Raw genomic sequence first — 16353 nt, 5'->3', positions numbered from 1 at the left:
GATTTTTAGTGGGCGAATATTTTGTATCATAGTACATTTTTACAAATCACCTCAAATAGCCCACCTTATTTTAAGGGAGAGGGTTAAAAAGGTAAATTTAGCCCTTGAAATTAGGACTTCCAACCTTCCATTTGCCCATTTTCAAGAATAGGTTTTATTTAAGTGAATCCATTCGCCCATTTTCAAGAATAGGTTTTATTTAAGTGAATCCTATGGGCCAAATACCATATTTATAAAGGAGGTATGGTAAATTAATAAAAATATAAATAAATGATAGGTATGGTAAATAAATAAAACATTTTTTATATTTACTCCATAAGTCACCTTATATACATGTAACGGTGTAAACAAATAAAAATATAAGTAAAGTGGAGGTATGTTAAATAAATAAAACGTCTTTCTATACTTACTCAAACGGTATGGTAAATAAATAAAAATATAAATAAACTAGATGTATCGTAAATAAATAAAACCTCTTTTTATATTTAGTCCATAACCCTCGTTCTATTTATGAATGCTCAAGAAAGAGGTTTTATTTAAGTGAATCCTATGGGCCAAATACCATATTTGTAAAAGAGGTATGGTAAATTAATAAAAATATAAATAAAAAAGAGGTATGGTAAACAAATAAAACATTTTTTTATATTTACTCCATAAGTCACCTTATATTTACGAACACTCAAAAAATGGGTTATATTTAGGTGAAACCTATGGCCAAAATACTATGGGACAAATACCATGGACTAGATTGTTATTAATACCATGCAAAAAACCATTATTAACCCTAATATTAGAATTAATAAAAATAAAAATGGCACATGGTATTGACCCATGGTATTCACCAAAATGGCACATGGTATTGACCCATGGTATTCACCTGGAATGTAGCCTATTTAAATGGGGGAATTAAACCAGCATTTAGCCTATGCTAAGATTCACTAGTACTTTACAAAGTTTTATTATTTAGTGAAAGACTCGCCAAGATCTTACAAGATTTTATAATTGAGTAATATTCGCCATGCCTGGTGAGAGGTTCGCCAAAAAATTATATATACATATTATATTATTGATAAAATCGCCTTCCATTTTTCCTATATACCATGGAGATTCACCCATTTATTATATTTATAAATTTAGGGGGGGTTCTTAAAATTTTCCCAGGATGCGATAGTATACAATGTAAAATGATTAGAAAAATTTGGAGTATTTAAGGCTGGGGCATTAATTATTGATTGCTTGATTAAATCAAACGCTTCCTTTTCTGCTGATCCCCACTTAAAGACTGAATTTTTCTTAATCATAGTTTGAAGTGGCAAAATAATTTGAGAAAAATCTGGAACAAATCTTTTGACAAAATTGATTTGGCCTAAAAATGACTGCATGGATTTTTTATTATGAGGGAAAGGGATTTCAGAGATTTCTTTGATCCGATCAGGATCAATATAAATACCATCTTTAGATACGATAAAGCCTAAAAGCTTTCCTTGGTCAAGAGTGAAGAAATATTTTTTAGGGTTAAGAGAAATGCCATATCTTTTGCAGCGTTGAAAGATTTGATTTAGATCATGCAAATGATTTGACCTCTCTTTGGAAAATACAGTAATATCATCTAAATAGACGACTACTGTTCTATTAATCAACCCTTTAAAAGCTATATCCATTGCTCTTTGGAACGTCGCTCCTGCATTGATAAGTCCAAAAGGCATTTTCTGATACGCATATGTTCCCCATTTTGTTCTGAATGTGGTTTTAAGCTGGTCATCAGGATGAACCAGAACTTGGTTATATCCTGAGAAACCATCTAGAAAGGACATTAACTCAGAGCCTGCCACTGATTGGAGTATCTGCTCCATGGTAGGTAATGGGAAATTTTCTTTTAGGCTTGCCTTGTTCAAATTTCTGAAATCAATACAAATCCTAATGTCGCCATTTTTCTTTCTGACTCGCACCATATTGGAGACCCAGTTTGAGTGTCGAACAGGAAAAATAATCTTAGCTTTCAAGAGTTTGTTAAGTTTGGATTTTATTTGACTCTCTAAGTTCAGATGTATTTTCCTCAACTTCTGCTAAATTGGTTTCTGATCGGGAAGCATTGGAATGGTATGCTGGATGATGGACGTATCATATGTCTTTAAATCATCGTATTTCCAAGCAAAAACCTGTTTATTTTTGCTTAGCAGTCTAATGAATGCCTCCTTCTCTTCCAAGGAAAGTCCTAATCCTAAATTAATGTTTTGAGGAGTTTTCTCAGTGCCTAGGTTTATCAATTCAAACGTTAGGGTAGAACTATGGAGCTTTGCATTAGTCACAGGTTTAAACCTGTCTTTAATATCATAAAGATCCTCAAGCTTTACCACAGGCTTAGGGATTGAATTTTCCTCAGGTTTACCTCTCATTTGAAGGTCATGCTCGTTTTCCTCGATGATTTGATCATCATAGGACTTTTCGGAAGTTAAGAACTGCAAAATGTCTTCATCATGGTTAAATACTCTCCAATTTGTGACATTGTCAGGAATTGATGGCCTAAAAAGCAACTCTACTGAAAATCTATCTGGGCTGTAGTCTTCGGAAGGTAGGAGCTTGGAAGCGACATTGGCTAGCAGGTCGGCTGCCGAATTTTGAGACCTGGGAATGGAAGAAATATTGAATGCCAAAAAGTGGGAGGTAAGTTCTTGTGTCAGCGATTGATAATGCTTGAGATGGGTGGAAAGACAATGAATTGTATTCCTTACCTGTTTAATAATAATTTCAGAATCTCCGAACACTTTCAAATATTGGACCTTAAGGCCGATGGCTTTATATAGCCCTTGGACTAAGGCTTCATACTCTGCTGTGTTATTTGTGCATTCAAATTCTAACCTACAGGACAGCATTGTTTTTTCCCCTTGTGGGCTAATCAAAATACATCCTGCTCCTGAGCCCTCACTAGATTTGGACCCATCGAAATATAACGACCAAAATAAAGAAGTATTAACAAATTTATTTACAGTTTTCTCAGCACCATTGAAACATCTAGACCTATCTGTTTGTGAAAAATTCTCAATCTGAGATGCAAAATGGTTTACTGAGAAAGGGGATGGCTGGGCGGCGAAGTTGCCAAAGAATGACTTTGATGAATAGTTCCCCAAAATGTTATTATTAAATGCTATTGGTTGGTTTTCTTGCTCAAACTCAGTAACTGTATGGGTCATATGTTTTTCTCGATCAATCCTTATTTTATTTGGCTTACCCTTATAGGGAAGCCACATATGTGACCAATCAGTAGAAATATACCCATGTAGTTTCTTAGACCAATCCCTGCTCAAGATCAAACCGTAAAATTCAGGTATATCGGCTATTAGGATATCAATCCTTTGTACTATTCTAGGATCAGCAGATAACCTGATAGTTACGGAATTAATCTCTCCTAAAACCTGTACTTTGGTCCTGTCCAACTGTACAATATGAATGGCAGACTTCTGGGGTTCAATGTTCAGTTTGGAACAAACTGAAGCTGGCATTATGTTAGAAGATGCCCCTGAGTCAATCAAACAGTTGTGCAGGTTTCTATTGTAGATCTCATAGGTTAGAAGGAAAGGTGGAGTATGAGAGTTTGATCTATCTCCTATTAGGACTGCATCAGTAGCTTCAACCATACCAGAAGGTGGATGACCTGTATCACCAGCAGCTTTAGCACTGGGAAGAGGTGAAGTGGGAACAGCATTAAATTCTTTGAGAAGCAATTTCTGCTGATGTTTTAATTTGCTAAGTTCAAACATGGTAATGTTTGCCTTAGTTTTCTTCATATCATCAACAATATTGTAATCCATCGAATCAGATACTACCAGAGTTTTAGATGTTGAAGGAGTATTAGAGGTTGAAGGTTGGTTTTGAGGGACCGCTGTAGGTGGCTTCTTTGTAGATACTTTTTCCTTTGTTGTAGCAGCACCTGCACTCCTTTTCTTTGAAGTTGCCTGAACAGGTTCGGAGGTACTTTTACTCCTAGTAGTGACAGGGAACGCTTCTTCTTCATTATCGGTATCGGAGTTGGGTAGTATGAAATCCCACATCCCGTGACATTCAACAATCTCCTCTTCTTCATCAGTAGGTGTAGTTGTTTCTTCTTCTCCTTCTTCAAGATCTGAATCCGCATTTGATATAACATTTGGTGGTTTTGATTCAGTTTTCTTATAATTTCTAAAGGGTCTTTTGGTTGAGGTTTCGGCTACCTGTTTCTTGATTTCAACCATTTCGTTTGACAAAGTCTTGAGGACCTTTTGCAAACCCTCCATGTCATATGGATCTTTTGGGGTTTTCTTCCTAGAATCATCTTTAAAAGAAACTTTTTTGGCTTTTCTGTCTTCCAGAGCAGCTTTCTTTTCTAGAGCATTAATGCGTTTCTCCACAGCAAGTGCTTCTTTCATGTTTTCAGCTAAAGTAGGTTTCCCAGCCCTGTCTACAAAAATAGCTATATTGGCAGGTAGGGCAGTTATATACCATTCGCTTCGAATTTGTTCACTTGGTTTGGAGGCTGTCGGGATTTTATTCAAGAGTTTATTGAATCGGGCATTAAATTCCTTAATTGGTTCCCTATGCTCTATCCTAAGATTGGAGAGATCGTTTATTAGTGTAGCCAAAGACCTATCATCTCCATACTTGGTAAGAAACTGTTCTTGGCAAGTGTTCCAACTGGTAATGGAACTAGAGGGTAAAGAAAAATACCAGGATCCTGCTGATCCTTGCAAGGTATAAGGGAAAAGTCTAACAACAACATCTTGTTCTGTTACTCCTTTCAAGTTGACTGCCAACATGAAGTTATTAATGTGTTCCTAAGCTTGGGTCCCATCATCTGGGTTAAACTTGGGTAGCCATTTTTCAGGAGCATCAGGTAATGCATGCAATGGTGCAGGCATGTTGACTGCACCAGGCCTGGTCCATGGATCTGCCATTATAACAGCAGTAGCAGCTGATGCTACTGTTGAAATTCCAAATGTCTGGGAAGGAAATAATGTTGCAGAGTGAGCAGATGGGAATGTTAAAGCTCCTAATCCCTGATGAACAACAATATGTAATGGGGGAGTGGATGGTTGACTTCGCTCAGGGGAAAGTTAGATGGAGGTTGAGGATGAGAGTCCTTCACTGTCAGATCCTTCAGTATATTTCTTCGCCTTTTTCCTTTTGGGTAAAGGGAAATCAGTAGGTTCGATACCGAGCTTTTCGCTCTGAAGTCTGGTGAGAGGGTGAGGTAGATTAAACTGCGAAGTCGCACTGCTTTGTGATACCTCATATTTCTGTGGTGAAATCGAGAAGCTCTGAAGTTTTTGGATAAGAGACTGAACTTCAGGGGATTCAAGACTTAATTGTTCTGGAGTATGATGGGTTTGAACAGTGGTAGTCGATTCCTCTTCTTCTTGTTTGAATACTGGAGAACCAGCATGCAATTGGGAAGTACGAGGAGATACGGAGGGAGAATTACTCTTAGAATGGCCTACAGATTTAGGTTTGCTTGCCATTCACAGTTGAGGCCCTCCTTCTAGCGCCAAAAATGTTGATGCCCCGAAAATCGTTGTATCAACATTGGGGGATAACCACCCGGTCCAGACCTTAGTACAGCTCCTTTTCCGTTTGGAATGGTGGCTCCGACTGGGGATAATGGGACCAGTTTCCCAGTAAATGGATAAACGGGATAAATGAATGATTGGTTAACTAATTATATGATAGGCGAATAGCTTAATCTATTGACGAAATAAAGGAACTACTACTAATCCCGGGAACTATTGTACTTTTAAAGTGTAGCGCTTGATGATCTATGTTTATAAACAGACATGTAGATGACTCTATTCAATAAACATGGACTTTATTCATTCAGGATTACTCTGCTTAAATCGTTAAACAAAGGATTAGCGCAATATTGCTACACTATTTATATCATCGACACATATATGATCAAAGGAAAGGCATACCATAAACATCCAATAGTGAAAGAAATACGGAAATGCTATTAAAACACATACATATATTCGATAATAGCAAAGGTAATTAAATAACAATTCATATGAAAAGAATGGATAACAGACATAGATAATAGTACCATATGAGCTGATAAACACTCCCAATATCAATCGCTATCTATGATTCTTCCTTCAACGCAGAAATACTTCCAAACAAAGACAGTAGTGCACATTTGCATAAAAGCTTCCTTGTCGAAATTAGAATAACTGGTCCAGTTTTATAAAAGAATATGGCTGAAGCACAATAGTGCAACTTCAGTCTTTCAGTCAAGTACAAAACTTTACGACCCTTTCTAAAAACATGAAAGGGTCTATAAATACCTAATTAAGCTAACTATCTATGAAACTGAAATCCTACTTAATTGGTATCAATTGATTTTGATAATATTTTCCTCAGCAATCTGGCAGTCGGCGGCATGAATCATCAAGCAGGCTGTTTGCCTTTAAATCTAAGCTGACTTATCGCAAGCATTGGCTCCACTTCAGGTGGTTTGTTGAGGCGAGTGCTGAGCTAGGCGGCATAGGTGGCATCCTAAATATCGGGGATAATATACCCGATTGCATCTGTAAGGCACTTGAGGGCGGCTCTCTGAGTGTGTGGTTTTACCAAGAAGAACCAATAGGTGTCCCACGTTAAACTGTTAATTCCAGCAATTAACCTTCCCTTTTCCTCTAGATCCGGATAACATGACTGCTCCAATGTTTTCATCACGGTCAATTTTCCTGGTGTGCATTGGGAAATCATGTTTGACAAGTAGAGGGTGTTATTGACTAATTCAACTAGATTGCTTGAAGTTGATTTGCATCTTGAAACTTCCGTCTCTGCTTTCATTAACTGGGACTGCCATTCTGTAAATAGTATATCTTTATGTGACTCTAAAATTCTTGGTAAATTTTCCGCTTGTCCTTGATCAGAATCTTGCCAGTCAAGAAATGCCGCTATCATTTCTTCAGCTTGATCCAATTCCGTCCTAGCCTTTTCTACTTTTTCGCTTATGGATGTCGTTAATTCACATAGTGGCTCTGCATGGGCGATTTGTTGACATAGAAGCTTAATTTGGGCTATCAATGCAGTATTTATCTGTAGCGCTTCTATTATGAATTCAGTTACTTGTGGAACGCCCTTTGTTTTCTCGAGCTGTGCTGATAGTTGAGCAATTTGCTCATCTTTTGTTTTTAGCATCTTTTCATTTGCTGCTTTCAACTGTGCCAAGGCCTCTGATAATTCTTTCTGCTTCTGGATTGCACTATGGTCAATCCTTTGTTTTTCCGCCTGCAATTGTTGAGTTAGTTGATTGTTTAATTGTTGTTGTGTCAACAATTGCTATTCTGCCTGCTCCGCTTTTTCCTTTGCTTCAGTTAGCTGTGCCTGTAATGAGAAGATTTCCTGGTCTTTTGTTTTCAGTAAAATACTCACCTCTGATGCCTTATCTATTGTTGCTACCGAATAGGCTCCAGCATATTGTGACAGTTTTGTCAGGTCATCAGAGGGGTCAAATTCCTCCTTCCAAACCACATTGCCTGTGAACGTCTGTTCTGGGAAAATAGAAGGTTGATCAGGCCTTCTTCTCTTCCTCTGTCGTTTTACTACAGCTTTATGTCTTGGGATGTAGAAGACATCCAAGGGAGAAATTTCTTCTACCTGCAAAACGATTCGATCAGAGGGGTCCTTCGGTATTATCTCTACTTCTTTTGAAATGGGTGGGCCACTGGTTCCACTTAGAACCTGTTGTGAAGTGGTTTCCTGTGTGTCTGCTGCTTTAGAAGTTTCAGTGTTCTTGGAACACTCTAGACCACTGATAATATAATCAAATTGCTGCCATTCCTGGAGCAATTTAGGATCGATATGAGTATCGACATTTATTTCAATGTTGGTTTGTTATTTCTCTTTAGTCTAGGTCTCCTCCCGCACTTTCTCCCGCTCTTTCTCTTGTTCTTTCTCTTGCTCTTTCTCTTGCTCTTTCTCCTGAGTTTCCTCCCGTGGCTTCTCTTGTTCTTTTGTTGTAACCGGAGGTTCCTTTGACTGTTGCCGTTCAGGCTCGCTTGACGATGTTGTTGGGGTTGTTGCTAATAGATCTAGAGGCAGAGTTTGCAACCTCTGTTCTCTAAGTCTGTTAAATTCAATCAACCCTTCATCTTGATATTTCATTCTGGCAAATGCCTTAACCTGCATTATTGACTCAGCTGAGGAGAACAGGTCGTCAAACATATCTTCTTTATGATCAAATTTTGACAATTTGGCCTGTTCGAGTGCATTATAGGCGACTTTGTTGGGATCAAATTGCCTATTAGGGAGAGTTGCTAGAGTTAACGATTTCATTTTAGTAGCTTCTTTCTCTGCATGTTTGAGATCATGCAAGGTATAAACACCGCATCTCAAAGGAAAAGAGGGCCAGCCCTGTTTTTTATTTTTCTTGAGAGTCTGTGTAACACTCTCAGCAATAATCTGGTAAGCTATTTCCCTCGCCAGCAATTTATCAGGTATGTACAAAGGAAGGACGTGAGGTTCGGCTTGGCTGCCGAAAACTCTTATATAAGTGAACTTCTCCTCCCCGAACCATCTTCCTACTGATGTTAAGTCAATTCCGGCTTGATAAGAAATCTTGGGAGCAGGTTTATCAAAAATAGAATAATGAATAGGTAACATAAAGCCATTGCAGACTTGGTATAAATGGTGCTTATACGAGGATTTCCACAATTTCTGATGGTATATATGAATCGGCATGGGGTCTTGTGGCGTCCAACTCCAGCCGAGCACAGGAAATTCAGAGTTAAAACACAATGTGTCTAAAATATAGGCACTGTAATAGAATGGGGGAATTACCCTTTCAGTAACACGGGTCTTATTTCTAAACTCAAGGACAGCAGTTGCTAGTTTGTCTGAGAGAATAGTGGCCCAATCCATTATTTCACTGTTGCATGCCGCTTCCATCAAGGGAACCATTTGTATAGTGAAATTAGAAGAGTCGTGCAATCCCCACAATCTACACATCATTATTCCAGCATGACAATAAGGAGAACATAGGGAATCAACCGAGTACTTACCGGAAGATTCATGTTTGTGTTTTTTTGGATTTTGTCTCCAATCCCGGATGGGTTCGAATTCCACCTCATTCTCTTTTCGGAATTTCTCCAAAAATGCCTTATTGTACTTCTTCTCTGGCTCAGGCAAATGATACATTTGTCTTAAATCTTCAGCCTTGAATGACCCGAAAATCCTCCTGTCTCTGGTGCAGAAAGTTCTGTCCATGATCGGGATTTCTTCAATTTCCCATCACACTACATCTGTATATGGGAGAATTTGCTCCCGAGCTGCTATCCGATGAAGGAAGGAGTCAGCCAGGTCCTTTAAAGTACCATCAGATTTCCGAGTTGAATCTGTAGAAGCTTGTACTGTTGTCACTTTGGGTTCTTCGAGTTCAATCAGGTTGTAGGTACTTTGCCAAGTAGTTCTGCCGAGACCAAAACATGTAGTATCAGATATCAATCCTTTCTTTTTGTTTGTTGGATCAGCGACGACTTGTCCTGTGGCTAGCGCAATGGAAGCAACCGTGGTTTTCTTAGATTTCTTCCCCATTCTGCTTGAGTTTTCTTCTTTGGATGAATTCTGCACAGAGGTGAAAATGAACGTAACACAGAGAGTTGACAATGAAAACCCAATATGAGAAAGATAAATTGATCAATGCATGGTGAGGGATTAGCTTTCAAAATGGCCACGAATACAATCTATGGGAGATTTCAGAACTTATTATTTCATTAAATGGCCGTTTAAACCTGCCAATCCTTTAAATACCCATCATATCATTAATCGGCCGAATGATTTGTTTAAGCATGCCTTGGATGTTTTGGCGGTTGAGCGGAGGTAAATCATTGTTCGACAGATCAAGCTTTTAATATGAATTGATCGTAATATCCCTCAGTCTTAACGGTTTTTTGAAATTTGCGCTTTTGGCTTTATCACAATTGGGTGTCGGGGAAAGCTTAACTTCTTATGTTGGCACCTTTTGAAATCCCCGATCACCGATAGCGATATCGCATCGCATCGGGAGTATGGGTGCTCTATGAAAATATGGATAACATACCGCCGATCGCCGATAGCGAAATCGCATCGCACCGGGGTGAATGGCGTGGGGCGTTTTAAGAACATACATAGAATATTGTCGATAGCCGATAGCGATATCGTATCGGCGAAAATCAATGGGCCATCCACTTATACTCCCTATGTCATTGCGATATGCGATCTTGCGATCGCTTTATCGCAATGATCAAAGATTGATTATTTGTTATATTATGATCAAAATGGGTTTATCGAAAAGGTTTTCATAATGTTTTTCATTTTGCTTTCGGACCTTTTTGAACAATATAATATTGATACCAATCAAAACGAAAAGGGACCCATTTCATATGATAGTTTTTCTAAAGAAATAATGATAAGAAATGGGGGGTTGTTGTAAAGCACAACAGAAGGCCATGCAATCCTTCTTGGGAAAACATAATTTTTTTTTCAAAAGTTTATTTATGATTATGCAAATATTGTTAAACCTTTGTAAGATATGATCAAGAAAGATGTAATTTACAAATGGGACCACAAGGAGAAATATGCCTTTGCTCGGATTAAGCAAGCAGTTGTCAATGCTCCAACATATATAGTCTAGATTTTAATAAATATTTCATGTTGTATACTTTCACTTTTGATACATTTGTTGCAATCATTCTTACTCAGAAGGACAATCAAGGAAATGATCATCCAATATCATTTATGAGTGTTGGCCTACAGTGATCAAAATTGAATTATCCCTACATCAATAAGCAAGCCTATGTAGTTCACAAGGTAGTAAAGCACTTTAGGAATTACGTCTTGAAAATCCATGTTATCATGTTTGTACCTCACCTGACGGTTAGATCCCTATTTGTGCAACAAGAGTTAGGTGAGAGGAGGGTGAACTAGATGGAAAGCTTTCAAGAGCATGATCTAGAATTCAAGGTAGTTCATACAATAAAAGGCCTCGGTCTCTTTAGCTTGCAATAGAAGCAGTCAATTCTGTAGAAGAGGATTCTTTTCTATGGGAACAAGAAATTGAAATGCAAAACATTGAGCAAGCTACCCCTACAAACATAGCCACATCTTGGTACATTGATTTATGTATGTATCTAGAGCAAGGAACCTTCCCCTCACACTTATAAATGAAACAGAAGAGGTAAATTCACCTCAAAGCTTTATTATATCAGTGTGTTTGTGGTGTTCTTTTTTAGAAGAACCACAATTTTTTCCTACTTAGATTCTTAGAAGCACAAGATTCGGAAAGGGTATTGAAATACCTTCATGATGGGCCAACAGGTGCACACTATGCAGGTGACACTATTTCTCACAAATTTATGTGGGCGATTACTATTGGCCTACACTATTAAGAATGCACATGCCTACGCTTTTAAGTGTCATATATGTCAAAGATGTGTTGGTCAAGATAGAAAGTCAGTCACCCCATTGTAGCCCATTTTTGATGAAGATTTTTTTCAATAATGGGGACTAGATGTTATTGGTGATATTTTTCCTCATTTATTAAAGAAACACTGATATATCTTAACTATTGCATATTACTTTACTCGATGGGTTGAATTGGTTCCTTTAAAGCATGTGAATGAGCAGGAAGTCATCCACTTTCTCAAGCATAATGTCATCACCAGCTTTGGAATTCCCACGTCACTTGCTTTTTATAATGAAATGTACTTTTCATCATTAAATATTTATGATTTTGCATTAGAAAATGGTATAGTTTTAAAGCACTAATCTAATTATTACCCTTAGGGAAGTGGTTTAGTTGAGTTTACTAATAAGAAATTAATTCACATCATAAAGAAAATTGTTTACTCTTAGTAAAGGAATTGGCACAATGCATTAGTGAATGCTCTATGGGTTGACCATGCTACACCAAAAACCTCTCTGAATACCTCCCCTTACTTCCTCATGTATGGAAAAGAAGTTATCCTTCCTCCGAACTTATACCTCCTGACCTTACAGCTTTTGCAAGAATCTTGAGGTAAACCATGTATTGTTTTTCATAGCAGGATAGCCACTCTTTTGAAATTAGAGGAAGAAAGGTGTAAAGAAAAAGAAGACCTTGATGTACACTAGAGTCGTATCAAGTGTTGGTTTGACAAAAAGTATGTGGGGAATAAGGAGTTTGGTGTGGGAGACCTAGTATTGAAATCGGATAAGACCCGTGAAGAGAAAGGTAAACACGCCGAATTTCAATCCTTATGGATTGAACCCTATACTATTCATGAAAATATCACCCATCATACTTATCATCTTCAATATTTAGATAGGAAGATTAAATCCCTTCCCGTTAATGGCCAAGGTCTCAAATGTTATTTTTAGTAACAGCCTAGGGTTACGTTTCTACATATGTACATATTCATTTCCTTATATGTTTTGTTTTTGTTATGTCATGTCTTGTCTTTTCGATCTTTTGTTTTGTTTTGGTCAGTTCTTGTAAATAAGACCTTATGTGAAAGTGTTTTGTTCGTTCTTGAAAAAGGTGGAGAAAGTTTAAAATAGCTTTGTGACATCCATCAACACTTGGTTAACTTTCGACCCCTGTTCTTTGGTTGGGTCAGATATCTTTAAGGCCAGTGATATCTAAATGGAAAATGCGATTCATTTGAACATAAACCTTTAAGAAGAACCATGATGCCCGTATCTATTTTTAAGATATTTGTACCTTAACTCATAATTTAAATTGAGTGGTGTTTTTCCTACCGATTCAGTCAAGTAGAGAAGGGAAGGGAGAAAACTAAAAGAAAGCATATTAATTTCATAGGTATTAAGAGTCTCTGCAATAGGAATAACTTGTGTTTCTCTTAATAAGTCGGGATCCCTCTTCCACCTTAGCAATATAAATGCCAATGAAATGTCAATGAGAATATTGAAAATAAAATGAGGGGTGAAAGAAGAGAAAGGCTTCTTGTACAAAGAGGTGAAGCAAGAAACTTCATTGGGTTATTGAACATGATTGTTGGCAATGAAGAAATGCTTGTCTTCCTAAAAGTGTTGAAAATAACAATAAGAAATGTTAAAGATAGAATCTAGAAATTCTAGTTTAATTTGTCCTTGAATTAAACTGAGAATTAAAATTGAATTCTATTCTAATAGAAACTTGTAAATAGTTAATTAAGTTTAATTAACTTAATTAGCTTAGGAATTTCAAGTTGGAAGTATTTCTGAAGTCATGTATATGTTCTCCCTAAGTTTTAGGGGTCCAGGATGAGTTAATTGTGAGTTGTAATTAGATAACTCAGTTTACTTAGTTAAGTTCAGTTAAATTAGTTCCAAATTGTTTATGGAATTAATAGAGAGTTAACAGTCAATTAGTGCACTAATGCATTCACTAGTGCTACTCCAGTTAACTGAATATTCCCTCATCAGAAACTCATGCATGTCAATTCTGAGAAAGACTGAGTTCAGAAACTCATGCATGTCGATTATGAGAAATACCCAATTGAGAGTATAGTGCAGGGACAATGTGCCATCAATTGTATGATTTACTGAGTTGTATAGATCATGCATGAAATCAAGAACTGAACCTTGAAGGGATTGCACAATTTTGGATGCACTAGTTTCCCTTTAATATGGGCTAATCAACCATAGGAATTGCGCAAGGAAATAGGGGCTTGGAGAGCAACAGAAGAGGCTAAGGTTTGGCTCGAGCTTGCTTGTGAGCTGGGAGATTGATTATACTAAGTGTTGGGATTGTTCTTGTGAAAACAAGAATTGTATTATCATCTTGGATTTCTGATATATGCAATACAGATAGGGGGTTTTGAGTTGTGGCTTTCCTTGGATATTTATTGTGTTATGTGTCATTAATTTACCTTCTTCTTGTTCTTATTGTTTTCATTGATCTATTGGCTTCCACTGGTTGAAAGTAGAATTAGATTCTTTTCTTTTGCTTTAGTACATTGCATGAGCTTGTGAATCTATAGGAAAATCTACATGGTATCGGAGCTGAATTCATTATACTAGAGGATATTTCAAAGTTTTTGAGTTCAGGGTTACAGGTGAAATTCGAATTTTCAATACATACTTCAAGATTAACAGTTGGTGTTCTATGGTATGCGGCTCGAGTATGCCTTGGAAGGAAACTCAAATTATATATCCTAGAATGATAGGATGGAGGCCGTGTTGGAAGACAATGGCTTGAAGAAATTCATCGATCAGGACCTTCCTAAGCCACCAACATCAGATGCTCATAATCTGGTCGAATGGAAGAAGTGTGTGGCAAGGATGTAGCGGATATTCCTAGGGGAAGTTCAAGACCACGTTGTCTTGAGTCTGCATGGGAATGAAACTCCACATGCTATGTGGAAATCATTGAAGGACCTTTTCCAGAATAGCAATGAACAAAGGAAATTGGCACTGAAAGATAAACTTCAAAAAGCAAGATGGAGGTGGGTGACTTAATTCCAAATTACTTGACCAAGTTCACTCAATGTCATGATGAACTTGGAAGTGTTGGAATCACGGTTGTCAAGGAAGATATGGTGAGTCTTTCTCTTCTAGGACTCCCAAAGAGTTGGCATAGTTATCAAGACTCTGTTAATGGTCAGGAGAAGCTGCTAGATTTGGAAAGATTGTGGTAGGATTTGATGCAGGAGGAGATCAGGAAGAACACCAGAGATGGGACCTCTTCCAAAGAAGTGGAAGATGATTTTCCTTAGCGAGTAAGGCAAAGAAGGCCAAGGGAAAGGAGTCCCAAGGTAAGGAGGGTGGAAAGAAGATGGACTTGATGAAAGTCAAGTGCTTTCACTGTCACGAGCATGGGCACTATGCCAAGAACTGCCCACAGAATAAAGCAAGCAAGAAGGAGCCGAAAATAGTGGCAACAGGTGAACCTCTAGCTGTTGAAAATAATACTGAGAGGGGGGGTGAATCAGTATTATCAAGTTAAATATTCCCTTTTCAAATTCAGATGATATACGCTACTTCAACTAATTAAACCCGTGTATATCGCAACTATGTCGAAATAAAACCGTGTATACAATGCAACCTTATAATTTACTTTATCTGTCAGATGTTGATTGTTAATCTGTATATCAGAATCAATTAACCAGTAACCAAGAACAGTAAAAACAGAGCAGAATACAATCAAACACAAGAACACAAGATATAAGGTGGAAACCCAATGTGGGTGAAAACCACCTACTGCAATTCGTCTCTATCTTCTCTTTAATTAGAAACTTCTTTTTTCAATTGTACTGGTGCAGTCCTTTACCAGTACGCAGGCTGCAACCTACAGAGAGCTACAACCCTCTCTCATTTTCCAGCTTCTCCTGGAAGGGAGCTATAACCCCCTTAGCTCTTGCACTAGCCAAGATACTAGTACGTAGGTGCTGACCTACAGAAGGCTGCAACCTTCTCTTTCTTTCAGGGACCACGTTTCATACATTTTCAGACTGGATCCACAAATAGCATCAATCAAACATCAAGAATTTATGCATCACTTAATCACCTTTTCACCAATCACAACTGAATCAAAATAAACACTTCTCTGACGACTGTACCCAGATCACAGTAACAGTAACCACACACCAAATCTGAACACAGAACACTGCAGCAATAAACAGAAGCAGCAAGATCACAACTCAAAATATATACGCTACTTTAATAACCTGAAACCTGCATGCATACGCTTCTGCGTATGAAACAACCTGCGTATACGTTGTTTCCCTTCACTGAACCAGCGTATATACGCGCCTTCGCTTCACTAAACCTGCGTACAGATCTATAAAAAATAATTTTCTCTTTCAGATATTCAAACACCAATTAACCCAGATTATCAGTTTTATAGATCAAGCAAGCACCACATGTAACAAATCAAAATCATACAGAGATACTATCATTCAAGATTAACGATTATGATCCATCAAGAGAACTTATCCTTCTCTTTGCGCTAAGGTTCCTCCTTCATTCAGATCCAAATTTGCACCATAACCCAATTACCAGTATTCCAAATCTAGCACTTTATCAGATATTCAAAAATAATTCAGATGATCCTTTGCCAAATGATCTCCTTCCCCTTTTATAGTCTTAGGCCTTTCACAATACCACGGTCCAAAACCATAATAAAACAATACCATGGACCCAATACTTGGGATCAACACTTCTGACGAGACACCATGGTCCAAAACCATAGGTTCAAATACCAAGGACTAACTACCATGGACCAAAAGTAAGTTCTCCAACATATACGCTCTTTTCCTTGCATGAAAGTGCGTGTATACGCATACATACCTTTTTAACGTCTAACCCGCGTGTATATGCGTTTTAGTCTAGGTGAATCTGCGTATATGTCTTTTCCTTCAT

This window comes from Pinus tabuliformis, chromosome Q (genome assembly GCF_031772625.1).
Source record: "Pinus tabuliformis cultivar Carrire ecotype Pingquan chromosome Q, CPIR1, whole genome shotgun sequence".
Taxonomy (NCBI): domain Eukaryota; kingdom Viridiplantae; phylum Streptophyta; class Pinopsida; order Pinales; family Pinaceae; genus Pinus; species Pinus tabuliformis.
This window is presented reverse-complemented; position numbering follows the sequence as displayed.